General features: G+C 45.4%; 1 long non-coding RNA gene across 2 annotated transcripts in view; it reads left to right on the top strand.

Moving 5' to 3' along the window:
• LOC142768611 (uncharacterized) overlaps positions 1-14,203 on the top strand; it is a 79,611-nt gene that overhangs the window by 45,699 nt on the left and 19,709 nt on the right. For both annotated transcript variants that reach the window (XR_012885359.1, XR_012885358.1), the window contains exon 4: positions 10,132-10,198. This is a non-coding gene — a long non-coding RNA (uncharacterized LOC142768611). The remainder of the gene's footprint in view (positions 1-10,131; positions 10,199-14,203) is intronic.

The raw sequence follows: 14,203 nt of genomic DNA, 5'->3' as shown, positions 1-14,203 counted from the left end.
GTCCTGCAAGTCAGGAAAACTAAGTTCAGCGACCTCCGGAGGTGAGGCCGCTGACGCTGACTCTACGGAAGATCCTTCACTACGATGACAGCAACGGCAGCAAAAAGATGTACAGACGCAGCAAAACGTGGTATGAAGAGTGGTGACATCGAACATTGCGGTAACCATGGACGACGAAGAAGTAATGGCGCTAATGGACATTAGAGCAGAGACTTCCGTTATGAGCATGGGTCTTGCCGGCAGGCTGAAGAAAGTTTCTAACCAGTGCCCTGGGTCACAGATACGTGCAGCAGGAGGCCATCTTCTCACTCCTGTGGGATGGTGCACAGTGCGAGCCAGTATTAGCGCATTTACGTATCTCGGAGATTTTGTAATACTGCCAAGTTGATCAAGGGACCTAATTCTTGGACTGGACTTTCTGCGTGATAACGGAGCCGTGATCAACTTGAAAGAGTCGCAGGTGACGTTTTCTATGGCACACGCTTTAGCGAGCAACTTTCACGGCAGTTACGTCAATTCTTCGAGAATTGTTGACGATGACGTCATGTTACCATTGAAGAGTAGCGTGCTGACCTTGGTAATCTGCGACGTCTTCGACGAATTGAATAGCTATAAAGGTATTGCACATGAAAACATCCCGCTGCTGCTCAAATGAAACATCGGCATAGCCCGCTGCTTTGTTCGGTAAAAGAAGAAACGCTCTCGAGTTCTGCTGATCAACTTCAGCAATGAGTTTCAGCGCGTCTCTAGAGGCACCACTGTCACTTTCCTCAGCGAAATTGCCGACTTGTTCAATGTCGACACATTGAAAATGCTTTCACGCATGCAAAAACTTGTGCTCACCAGAGCAGTGACACTCCCGTTAATCCAGACTTGCTAGACTCACTGAAAGAGCGGCTGCTAAATCTTGTGACGGAATTCTCAGACTGCTTCTCTACAGCATCGAAAGTTCGACATACCACCATTACAAAACACCGCATTGTTACCGAGGAGTCAGACCGGCCTCTTCGCCAACATCTATACTGAGTGTGCCTGAAGGACAGAAAAGTAATTAAGCGTCAAGTACGAGAAATGCTGAATAATGACGTCACTAAACCCTCAACAAGTCCGTGGGCATGACCTGTTGTCCTAGTAAAGCAAAAATACGACACACGACCCTTCCGCGTCGACTACCGATGACCTAACAAAGTCAGTAAACGCAATATTTACCTCCTGCCGCAGATCGATGGCGCCTTAGACCGTCTACGCCATGCCCAGTTTTTTACATCACTAGATCTCATGTCAGGGTACTGGCGAATTGAAGTTGACGAGGGCAACAGTGAGAAAACCGCATTTCTGACTCCCGATGGGCTCTACGAAATGAAAGTGCTGCCTTTCGGTCTCTGTTCCGCTCCCTCCACACTTCAACGCATGATGGACACTGTACTTGCTGGACTAAAGTGGCAGACGTGTCTTGTATACTTGGATGATGTTGTGTTTTCAAGCACGTTTGACGAACATCTTTCAAGGCTAAAAAGTTTCCTCACTGCAATAAGGAGAGCAAACCTTACCATCAAGCCCTAAATGTGCTACCTTGGCTATCAGGAACTCAAGTTTCTCGGCCACGTGGTGGGCCCGGAGGGTGCTCGACCAGATCCGGAGAAGTTGGCTGCCGTTTCCGATTGCCCTCGTCCTGGAGACAAGAAGGCTTTTCAGCAATTCCTGGAACTCTATGCATACTACCGCTGTTTCGTCGACGGATTTTCAAAAATTGCGGAACCTCTTACAAGATTGACACGGCCAGATGTGCCCTTCTTATGAACGGAAGAACAAGAACAAGCCTTCGTAGAGCTACACAATCAACTGCAGACAGCTCCAGTGCTGGTGGCACATTTTGACGACACTGCCTACACTCATATTCACAAGGACGCTAGCAACGTAGGAATCGGAGCCGTTCTATTAGGGGCGAAGCTCCTTAAGGCGTGGGCTGTGCGTCCCCTGTATGTAGCCACCTCTGGTTTAGTTTTTGCAGTGTCCACTAGATGGCGGTACCGTCTCCTGTATGTCGCCTCCTCTCGTTTAGTTCTTGCAGTGTTCACTAGATGGCGGCACCGTCTCCTGCATGTAGCCACCTCTCGTTTAGTTCTTTCAGTGCTCACTAGATGGCGGGACTTGTAGCTGATGATGAAAAGATGCAAGATGTTATAAACTAGACGGCGGTACTTGTAGTTGATGATGAAAGATGCGAGATGTTATAAAATAGGAATGATGTCACACATGGCATGTGTCATTGGTGGAAGGCAATCGTTCGATTTAGTGCGGCGACGTACGCTAGGGGGAGCATTGTAATAAAATCAAGTAGGCAAAATGTACGGAAGATTCATGGTTTACCAGGTTTTCCTCCAGAGCTTCGCCCACTCATCATCATTCACTTCGTGGATATGGCGGCACTTTTTTTTCAATGGCAGGACGGCGCATTGCGTGTGATCGCTTCCGCGAGCCACAGTCTCACAAAAGCAGGTGCTAACTACTCTACCTACGAAAAAAGTGCTTAGCAGTTGGTTGGGCCCTTAGCAAGTATCGACCCTACCTATACGGCCGGCCATTTCGAGCAGTCAGTGACCACCATTCACTCTGTTGGCTTGCCAATCTACGGTATCCATCAAGCCGCCTCGCCCGCTGGATCCTCCGCCTTCAAGAGTAGGATATAACGGTGGTCTACTGATCAGGACATAAGCATAAAGATGCTGACTGCCTGTCGCGTGCTCCTATTTTCTCTATGTCATCAGACACTCAACAAGATTTACCGTTTTTTGGCATCGTCGTTGTGGTGCGGATGGTTGAGCTTCAACGTGAAGACACCGAGCTACTTCCTATGATCCAGCATCTTCAAGAAGAAGACATTATCGTCCCACGCCGGCTTTCACGTGGATTAACATCGTGTTGCCTGCGAAACAACGTTCTCTACAAGAGAAATATTGAGAGCAGCCAGGAAACTTTTCTCCTGGCCGTTACAACGGCACAGCGTGAGGAAGTTTTGCAGGCGTGCCACGACTATCCTTCTGCCGGTCACTTAGGCTTTGCTGGGACATTAGTGCGCATCCAACAGAAGTATTACTGGTCACAGTTGTATTCTTCCGTTCAGCGCTATGTCGGCACCTGCCGTCACTGTCAGGGGCGTAAAGTTTCACCCACAGAGCCCGCCGGCTTCCTCGAGCCTTTAGATTCACCTTTGCCTTTTTTAGATTCACCGTTGCCTTTTGTCACATTCGCCTACAATACGTCGTGGCAGGAGACGGTGGGCTATTCGCCTTTCTTTCTTTTATGTTGCAGAAATTCTAGTTTGCCTATAGACACGATAATGGCTCCTTTGACGCACTCACTCACTGAATACGCTCAAGCAGCTATAGCTCACGCCTACCATGCACGTGAACTTGTGCGCGTTGAAATAACTGACTCAAGCGGGCCAAAATTTCTGTTTGGACACCCGTCACCAAAACGCCTACTTTCCCCCACGATCTCTTGGCCTCCTGTGGTATCCAGCACTCCGCATTGGGCTTTCTGAGAAGCTACTGTTTCCCTATTCCGGAACATATCGTGTGCGCCGCCAAATGACCGACGTGACGTATGAAATCGAACAATTATCTTCGTCCTAATCCACGACACCCCACGTGGACGTCGCTCACGTTGTCTGTCTTAAACTTTACCTTACACCGGACTCCCTCAACACACATGAGGAGTGACCACCTTCACTACCGTCTTTCTCTGGCTGCACCGATTCGGTGCCCTCACCACCGGAGGGTAGTGGTATGTGCCGCTCACCTAGAGAAAGAAGAGGACTAGGTAGTGCCGGCTCACGTTATCTTGGTTGTTTTTGCCATCACTACTGTGCTCTGTAGATATTACGCCCTTTTCTGTCATCCTCCTCGTCACAATGTATTAACATTATTATTCTTTTGAGCTACTTAAATCGTAAAACATTCTCTAGTACTTTACGCACGTTCCTTCTATGTGCATATCAAAGAGATTTTTCTTATAGTTAAAAAGAAATCCCAAACGTGCTTTCAGTTTCGACGTTAGGAGCTGGTGATCGAGGTGGCCGGAATTTTTAGGGGAACAACGCTTGTGAACTCAACACCATCTATAGAGGAGAAAAACAAATGTTTAAGAACTCCGACAGATGCGAAACGCGTCCATAAACGGCAAACGTTTGTTCAGCGCACGCTACGCAAGAGCTCACTTCTCGCGCCCACACATCGTTCTTTTCTTTCCTCTCCTAAATATTCAACAACATTTAGCAGTGCCATTATCATGACATGGGGTTCATAGGGAATAAATCGGGCGGCACATCAATTTGACACGAAGGGAACACTTAACCTCATTGACTATTTTTGGTGGTTCCCATTTGCCATCTAATTCTAGCGAGTGTGGCTGCCTGCCCATGGTAGAGGAAACCACTTGTTTCCCTGGTTATCGGGATAAATGCCCTAGGGAGGCATTGAAAGGAAGGGGAAGGTTCGTGAGTAGACCATGCGTGGGGCTTGGTGAAAGGGAGGTTCAATAGTTGGGTTCACCGCTATCATAATAAAGCGATAATTACTTTTTGTGCTCTTACAAATGTTACTGCATGTCGAAGTTTTTTTCAGCTTTTTTTCGGTGTTTAAAGACGCATTGGTTTTAAACATGTTGGGGTATTTTTGGCACCCTGTTTTCTCTGCTTCACAGCCGCCATCGTGTGCTATGTAACTAAGTCAATTGCTTGATATTTAGTTATTTATTTATTTACATTTCACCTACATCGCCGTAAGGCATTACGTAGGGGAGGTACACATAATCATTTGACTACATAGTTTCAATCGAAACAATGCATACAACAAATACAACAGCACTCAAGATATTTTAAGAGAAGAAAAAAAAACACTGGAATATTGGTGAGCGAAAACAACGTCGCAGTCATGCGTTTGTAAACACGCACACGGTTCTAGACAACAAACCCTTCTTAGTGGCAGTGATATTGTAGGCATTGTTACAAGGAAGAAAAAATGATTCATTATCAGTTTCATTGACGAAACCATCCCGTAGACGGTTCTATTTCTGTATTGTTTTTACGAAAAAGAACTACTGAAAGAGTGGGTTTTGTAGCAGTATTCTAATATTTTTCGCGAATGGTATATGCGCGTGCTTTCAAATAGACTTTAGTTAGGAGTTCAGCGCCCTGCCATCTCTTTTTTAGTCCTTATTTTAAAAAGTTTTTCTTTTACATTGCAAGGCAATAAGTCTTCGCGGCGCCAAGCGCAAGCATAAGTGGTAAGCCAGCGATAAGCTGCACAAGTCGGCCTTCAGAAAACAGAGGATACGGACTTTAAGAATCGATGTTAAGCGAAGCATGCTTGGAAGCTTGGCGACAAATCAATAAACAATGCTCAAAGCTAGCGCACGACAGTTGAGTGGCGTTGCTTATACATACTTTCTAGGCCTTGGACTTGAGTTTGAGTTTGAGTTTAGTTTATTTACCATGTACAGTTGTACAGTAAGTGGCTGGGATAGAGGGAAAAAGCTGTATAAAACAGCTTGACAAAGCCCCGTATCCCCATGGCAACTGTGGCAACAAAAACGGCAAAATCAAATTAAACACAGAACAGTTTAAACCAGCAATACAAATGCTTTGTATCAGAACAAAAAATTTAAGCAAACTATACTAAACAAAACGCACATGCTCTACATCGAAAGAAAGAAGTAATCAAACAGAAAATAATACTACACACAAATTAATAAAGCATAATTAAAATAAGAATATTAGTCAGCATACGAACATTTTCATAATTAATTCTTAATTTATTTAGAATATTCGGCAAGCAATAACTCAATGTCTGAAAGGCATAATTTGCGCGCGGTCTCGGCATATGCCAATATTCAGTGTTGGTTTAGGCGTGTTGAAGGATTTAATTGCAAGTTAGCTAAACTATGTATATAGCCGCGACCTTTTATGGTATCAGATCTAAAAGAGACTGCTAAAGAATATTCGTTGAGCAGGTTTAATTTGATTATTTTGTATTTAGCAAATAATTGTGAAGTATGGGCATCAAAAGGGAGGTTAGCAACAGATCGTTGCTAACCTCCCTTTTATTGCCGATACTTCACAATTAATTGTCTTATTGATAGTTTTATTTTATAGAACTATCTTCTATCCTTCAGAAGATAGTTTTACCGTTCGAGAACGAAGAATCATTTTGGTACTTGGCCAATGACGTAACAAGTCTCCGTTTCCTTGGTGGCTGATGCAAAAACAACCGCTTATAAAAATAATATTGTCATTCTATTCAGTCAAACTGGTTGAGCAGTGGATCTGATGGTCACCAAGCTCTTTTCATACTTCCATAAATGATGCGTACGCGAGCAGTTTCGAAGTGCGGTCCTGCCCTGCCTGGTATGTTTCTTCTGGGTGGCACCTACATCTTCTTGACATTCGTGTGAAGTGCGCCATTCTTGTACATGCCTGCATCAGTATAATTGACCAATGACCTGCACGTAGGCTGCCCTTCTCCTGTTAAAATAATCAGAGCTGATTTAACTTGAAGTTAAATTCGCACGATCAGCGCAGTATTTATCTTCCAGTTTGTCTGTTACGCTCATATGCTGTTTTCAGTCCTGATCATTGCTTTCTTGATATGTTTTCACACAGTAGAGCCTTTTCTTCTCACGTTTTATTATTATATAATTGCATAATCATGTAATGCGGGAGAGAATTTACTCTAATATAGTGCCTGAAGACACAGGTTTTTCGCTTGGTAGCGCCTGTGCCATGTTATCCTAAGATGTGCACTATAAGCGAGCGTCGTTTAAGCAACCAGCTATTGACTCCACTTCCTGTATGTGAGCATACTCTGCTTCGGATAATAGCGCCTGTGACGCATGGGTGGTAAGCAATGCAGAAAAATTTATCAACAGGGCGTCATTTTAATCGTCTGCTACTGGAGTTCATTAGCGTTGTAGTTTCAGTTTACAAAGTGAATTGCGTGAACAGGCATCACTGAGTATGAATCGCATGTCAAGTGTTTTGCTAAAAGCTTCCCACCTACTACGTAAATGGCCCGTCATTGTTATCAGTGACCACATGAATTGATGGGGTAGTTAGTACCTTACAAGCATATTTGTATTAGTAACCGAAATCGACTTGGAAAAAGCTTCTAGTGATGATGCTTCTCCAGCTTTCGCTGTGACTGTTCTGTGCATTCCCAGCCGATCTGGCGTTCTGTTTTTCGCTTGACACTGGCTGTTCACACCGGCTACTAGCACCAGTCGCGCGACTATTTGTGACTGGTGACCAAAAAGCAACTGATGTTCACACCGGCAGCGGCTGCATGTGAGCGACTGAGAATTGCGAAGCTGGAGAAGCATGTCCAAATTTCGTTATCAGCCATAACCCTGGAGACCGGCGCCGATCAGCTGATCGCCACCAGCTGAGTGAGCAGAGCGAACCGAAAACGCCACATTTACTGTTTTTGTTTGTTCTCGCACAGCGTTGCCAGCAGCGTCGAGGAGTTAGGTTCAAGTGAAGAACAAGAGATTGTCATGGCGCTGATGCGCTAATTCATGGTGTTAGCTCTGGCCGCACAGAAACCTCAAAAAAAAGCCGGTGGTGTGTGTCACCATGGTGGGTGTTGCAATGGTGTCACAGATCCAGAGGAACGTGTTTGTTTGTATCTGGCAACAGGAAACAAGCGCAATAAAAAACATGAATAAAAAGTGAGCCTGCATGTAAATAACTGCAGGTGTTACTTTTGAGCATCGTTGATTGGTTCCAGTAGTTTTGCGACTGCCGGCTCGCGACTAAAAGTTGAACAAGAAGCGACTAGTCAAAAATGTCGCTATGCGACCGTTTGCAACTGTTTTCGACGAGTTAAAAACTATCGCACGACCGCTGCTAGTCGCCGGTGTCAACTAACCGTTAGTACAGGGCATAATGATAAGCCTGTCTAGCTACCTATGCTGGATAACATTAGAGTAAGGTTTTCAAGTCAGACCATATCAATAAACCATTTTCTTACATGATTTTTTTTCGTAACCTATGCAAGTGCCAATCTGAATGTAAACATTCGACAGAAGTCGGTGTGGTTGGGTATGAAACTGGGAGATGGTTTAGACTCCAACCAAAAGTTTCGAAGGACCCAACGTTTCAAAACCGACTTGGTTCTTTCCTCAGAGGTGACTGCAAAGGCTGCAGACCCCTCTCTGCAGTGACTGCAGAGGGGGGTCATTATCAACCCCACGAGTGCTTTGAAGACGCCGCTGCTACGTAGCCTCCACAGTCACCCCCGAGGAACGAAGCAAGTCTGTTTTGGAACGTCGGGTTTCTTCAAAACTTTTGGATGGAGTCTAAATCATCTCCCAAGTTCCAATCTGTCAACATGAGGGCCGTGACAGAAAAAACGAAAATTGGTTGTGCTTAAAAAAAAAAAACACTTGCCCCAGTGATCAAGTTTTTTTCATTGCGAATGATTGTGTAGCTGTGTGACAATGTTGCATAGAGCAAAATTTTTCGCCACCTGGAATAGTTTGCTATTGTTCTGCCTTTAGTGGCTCTTCTGGAATTGTTCGAGAGGCTTCTCACATTATTGAGTTTTGGCTTCGGGTGGGGGAAGAGGAGAACTGGCACAAGGGCTCTCTCTCTGCTTTGAAAGGACGCGTGTGTGGGTACAATGCTTTTGGCATGCGTTGAAAAACACCAGAAGACGTGTCCGCGCTGCGCACCAAAGTAACAGCTGCGTCCACATTTACGTGTAGTACAATTTACAACACGGCCAGGACCACACACTATCCTACACTAGCTATTATTCTATGTTTTATGCAAGCGCCCCACCGCGGTGATCTAGTGGCTAAAGTACTCGGCTGCTGACCCGCAGGTCGCGGAATCAAATCCCAGCGTCGGCGTGTGCATTTCCGATCGAGGCGGAAATGTTGTAGGCCCATGTGCTCAGATTTGGGTGCACGTTAAAGAACCCCAGGTGGTCGAAATTTCCGGAGCCCTCCACTACGGCGTCTCTCATAATCATAAGGTGGTTTTGGGACGTTAATCCTCAGATATCAATCAATCAATCAATCAATCAATCAATCATGTTATATGCAAGTGACGGTTTCGGTATAAGTTCACCAGCACTCACGTATATAACTCTACAACATGTATACAAATTTATACTTTTGCGTCACTTCAGTATGCCACGAGACCTCCATAGGCAAAGCAAAATACGCTTACTCCACATTCGACTAAACATCTGATATACCAATTACTTTAGAACTGAATTGGAGCGTCAGACTCACTATTGGGCGTCCAATCTAACGTCAGAGAAGACATCAATCGCGTACTCTGTTAGTGCACGATATACACATCCGGAGACAGTCTCCGAAGATAGCTTTAAATTTGCAACAAGTCTGAAACTTGGAATTGTCAGATATTCTAGGCCCACGACAAGAGAACTCGAGTGCGTTACACCTAAGCGCTAGACGTTTTTTGCGGGCCAGAAGCCTGAACGGGACGTTGTATATAGTGTATATAGTGTGATGTGTAAATAGAGAAAATTCAGCTAAGCGTCTTTACCTGTCCTATGAAATATTTCTCTCTCTCTCTTGTTTGGTGAAATGCGTTATTGTTTAGATTCTTGTGTACTAGTTCTTGGAGCTCATCTTTGTGAAGGGTACAAATATGAATAGCAACCAGCCTGTGAAATATCATCGCTAAGTTGGCGTCTGGTAGTTCCTTGTGACGTTCTGAAACATTCACAATTTTGCAGTTCCCTTTTGTCCCATATGAATGTTTTTATTGATGACCCCCCTTTAGGAAAGATAGCATTATTACCAGGTGTATTTCTAGCCCTTAATGTATATAGGTTATCTATTACTATGGCAATAAGTAGACAAACATCTGCTGCTTGTACAACTATATAGATGTTTTTAAAAGAAAGTTCTAACATGCTGCAAACATCATTAGAAACTTTGGATTAGCCAATTTTCATTGAAATGTTCGATATATATCATATCCTTTTATCGCTGTTGTGCGTCATCATTTTTATTGCACCATGAAATGATCACTATGAACACAAATAACAATGACCAAGGGGATGTTTCAAAACGTATATATTGTTTCTTTTCTCACAGCGAGTTTTAATGCAGGTGCAACTGATATTCGGATATTTCCTGCTTTTCCAAATGATCCTGTTAGTTTGTAAGTACACACTATCGAATCGGCATTGCTCTAATCCACTTTGAGCAAGTGCTGCAGTGTTTACTGCAGTTTTTGTCTTCACTTAACACACCGTGCAAATTATTTCTTAAGCTTCAATCCACTGATCGGGACATTTTTGAGAAGAACTGTGCATTTTCATCATTGAGCACTGATGACGAGGGTAATAGTAAGGTTTATCACGTGCATGAAAAAAGCTCCGCACTATGTTTCATCATAAATATTGGTTGCCAAAAGAGTGCATTCCAGCACCATTCTTCTTACCTTGGCTGCTACCATAAAAGACATCCGAACGAAACTTGGTGTGGGCTTCGAATCGCATTGTGACAGATGTGAAACACAGTAGGAAACAAGAGCTATTGGCTGGGAAATATGTCCTCTGTATGCGTGTACTGTTCTAAAGGCCCAATAGAAAGGAGGCGGCAATGTAACAGATTTAGTGACGCGGCGTCATCAACGTACAGACAGTTATACCGTACAGTCATTCGCAGACTGAGGAACTAAACAGGCTCTCAAGCCTTGGTATCTATTCCAAATCAAGTTTAGAGTTGTTTCTAGCAACGTAAAACCTGCAGAAAAACCACAGGTGCTGCTCTTCCTTTGTGATTTTCTTTAACCTGCAATTTGCCCCGCCGCGGTGGTCTAGTGGCTAAGGTACTCGGCTGCTGACCCGCAGGTGGCGGGTTCGAATCCCAGCTGCGGCGGCTGCATTTCCGATAGAGGCGGAAATGTTGTAGGCCCGTGTGCTCAGATTTGGGTGCACGTTAAAGAACCCCAGGTGGTCGAAATTTCCGGATCCCTCCACTAAGGCGTCTCTCATAATTATATGGTGGGTTTAGGACGTTAAACCCCATATATCAATCAATTTAACCTGCAATTTTGAGTACGCCTCTGTGATCGCGTAATTTAAGAATTAAAATGCGCGCCAAAGGACAAAGGGCAGCTCTTGACACGTGCATCTCAACTGCGGTGAATTTATGGCCTATTCGCACATGAGGCAACCTTTTCACAATGTGGGTACCAGTTCTTCCACAATCAAAGCCACTATGTATATATGCATGTACAGAGGCGTTCACTTTCAGCATGAACACCGCACCATGGGGCCAGCGTAGGCCGGTATAAGTTACCTAGATGAAACAAGTCTCCAAGGTAGCGTCACCTATTGTTGTTACCCCATGCACTTATCAAGGCACCTCAGTATTTTTCACCTCCTGCATTGTTTTCACTCTACTTTGCATTTATTCATTAGCATAATAGCTACAGCACAATTGCTTCGTTTAACACCTATTATCGGTATCTTCGTTCCATGCAACGTATACAAAATCAAGACATACGCATCATAGCTAACAGTTGTTCGCGTTCAGATGCCTTTAGCCTGCTTAATCAGTGGAAATTTGTTTATGTTAACAAGGTTTTTTAGGATAACATGAGTGCCATATTTTATTCGCTGCATAATTCCCAACTCTCCTTTGAATATATAGAATGTAGCTTGCTTAGAAACACTAACCTTACCAGAATCACTTCTAATCATGATTACTTGCTACCACACGTTCCCACTAACTACGGTATAAACATCAAAATTGTCTACCATTCATCTTTGGAGTACTTTGCTGTTTGAACCTAAACCTTTGCCCTCATTTTCACTTTTCAGAACATCAATAAAATATTTCCTTTTAACTCATGATTGTTCCCCTTGGTTATGGTGTACAATTTTTTTCCACTTCTCCTGATTTATTTTATGTACTTATTTCTGTTTCTCGAGTACAATTCTTATTTCCTTATTCAATTTTTTTATGTTTATTTCGTTTTCTTCTGTGTGTCGCATTTGAATTTTCATTGCATTGTTTTTTATAATATTTTCGCATTGTGACTTTTTAAATAATTATTTCACTTTTTTCAACTGTTGCATGTTGCTGATTGTGTCGCCTCGTACGAGTTTCTTATTACCACCTGCTAATCTTCTGCCAATTGTTTTCAATTTGCCTTTGGTGTAGTTTTTAACTGAGGGTCCCATTTAAAGTATTTATGCTCTGCGATCCTCATCTGTTTAAAAGTGTTAGGGAATCGATGCTTTGTAACTAACAAAAACTGAAACTGAAACTGAGCTGGCCAGGCGCGCACTTCACCGATCCGCAGAGCGTACCACTGCCATTAGACGAGGAACCTAATATTAACGACATGGACACTACGTCGATGCGAAAGCGCTCGCGTCCTAGCGAGTCGGGCAGTGACGATGAGGATGTCTCTTGGAAGATGTACGCCGTAGCGACTGAACGTGCCACGGTCACGGCGCTAACACACCGTCGAAAAATGCGGTTGCCCATGAAGACTCCATCACTCACGAAACTGACGGAACCAACGAGTCTGAGTTGAAGATCATTCTCTCCAAATCAAAGAAGTGCCGACAGCTTGCCTCGACATCTCAGGGACCCGCTTCCCACACTGGCCCCCCATCCTGCCACTGCACCTATGGCTATGCCTACCCACGTTGTCCCCGGGCCTGCCAATGTACCCACAGCGACTCAGAACAATCCTGCAGGGGTGCGTGCCGCTGAAGACACCATGCTGACCTCGCCATCATCGTCGCTAGACTCAGGCACTGTTCTTTTCCGACCGGCAAACGCCGGCGCTTCCTTTCACTGCACCTCCCGTCTTGCCATTGCGCAAGCTCTCTCTGCGCTGCCCGGAGTCAAGGAGGTGCGAGTAAACACAAAAAAGAACATCGTGGCTGCACATGCATCTACACCAGAATAGATGGATCACCTTCTAGCAACATCGGAGCTTGCAGGAATACGCGTGACTGCCTGCCTTTCTGTTGACCGTTCACAAAGCAGTGGTGTGGTACAAGGCGTCGATGGCGACTATACCGACGATGCCCTCCCGGCAGCCGTGACGTCCGAGGGGCCAGTGATTGCAGCCACGAGACAAGGGACATCACCAGTCCTCTTGTTCGCCTCTACCATGCCTCCAACCCGGGTATGCCCTTTTCGTATGGTGTCGAAGTGAGGCCATCCCGACCTCGCCCGCTTCAAGGCATGTGGTGTTGTAGCAATGGACATATCGCCGCCGCTTGTTGAGGACCAGAGTGGTGCCTGTGGTGTGGTGGCCACCATAGAAAGCCCGCCAACTTTATCAACAAATTAAAATGCTTGCACTGCGGCAGGCCACAATAAGCTGATTCCGCAGTCTGTCAGATCTGGCTAAGAGAGCGGCTCCTGGCCACCATCAAGGCACCAGCTTCCACCTACCTGCCTAACCGCAAGGCTCAAGCAGTCGTGCGGGCAAGCCCAAGTGGTACTGACGGTCCTCAGCTCAAGCAGCCTACAGGAAAGAGCTACGCTGCCGCAGTGGGAGCACCATCCAAGATGGCGGTCAGTCTGACTCATCCTGGCCAGTCAGGCGCACAACACTGTAGCCTGCCGGCTGGTCTCAAGCACCCGGGCTCTACCAAGCCTCGTCCACCCATGAAGTTACCATCCCAGCCCCACATGGACCAGGAAAATGCAACCCTGAAGCTCCAGTTAAGAGCGTTTGCGCACCAGCTGCCTCCTAAAAACCAACTGCGGTTCATCTGCCTTCAGGCTGTTGGCGTGCACTTTCATAGCAGCCACCATGGCTGACACCCTTCAGCATGTTACAGGCAACCGCCGCTGCGCCCATGTGTGCTTCAGTGGAACACACACTCGTTGCAGCGGCGGTATGCAGACCTCTCCACACATTTCCTGTAGAGTGAGCTTGATATGCTTGCTTTGCAGGAAGCGTACGTAGCAGCGACCAACTTGCGACTTCCCGAATACATCGGCTACCAAAATGTCAAGTCGTGTACTCTAGACACGTGCAAGGACGTACCGTGCATGGCGAGTACACGTCTTCAGGGTCGACCACGTTGTGCAGTGTAAGCGAGACGAGAACTACGACATGCGCACATAAACGTGGCTGATGTCACTGGAGAGAATCTTAAGTGTTGTGCAATGATCGTGCGGCTTC

The sequence above is a fragment of the Rhipicephalus microplus genome, chromosome 8 (genome assembly GCF_043290135.1).
Source record: "Rhipicephalus microplus isolate Deutch F79 chromosome 8, USDA_Rmic, whole genome shotgun sequence".
Lineage (NCBI taxonomy): Eukaryota > Metazoa > Arthropoda > Arachnida > Ixodida > Ixodidae > Rhipicephalus > Rhipicephalus microplus.
Note: the sequence above shows the minus strand (reverse complement) of the source record. Positions and strands in the feature narration are given on the sequence as shown.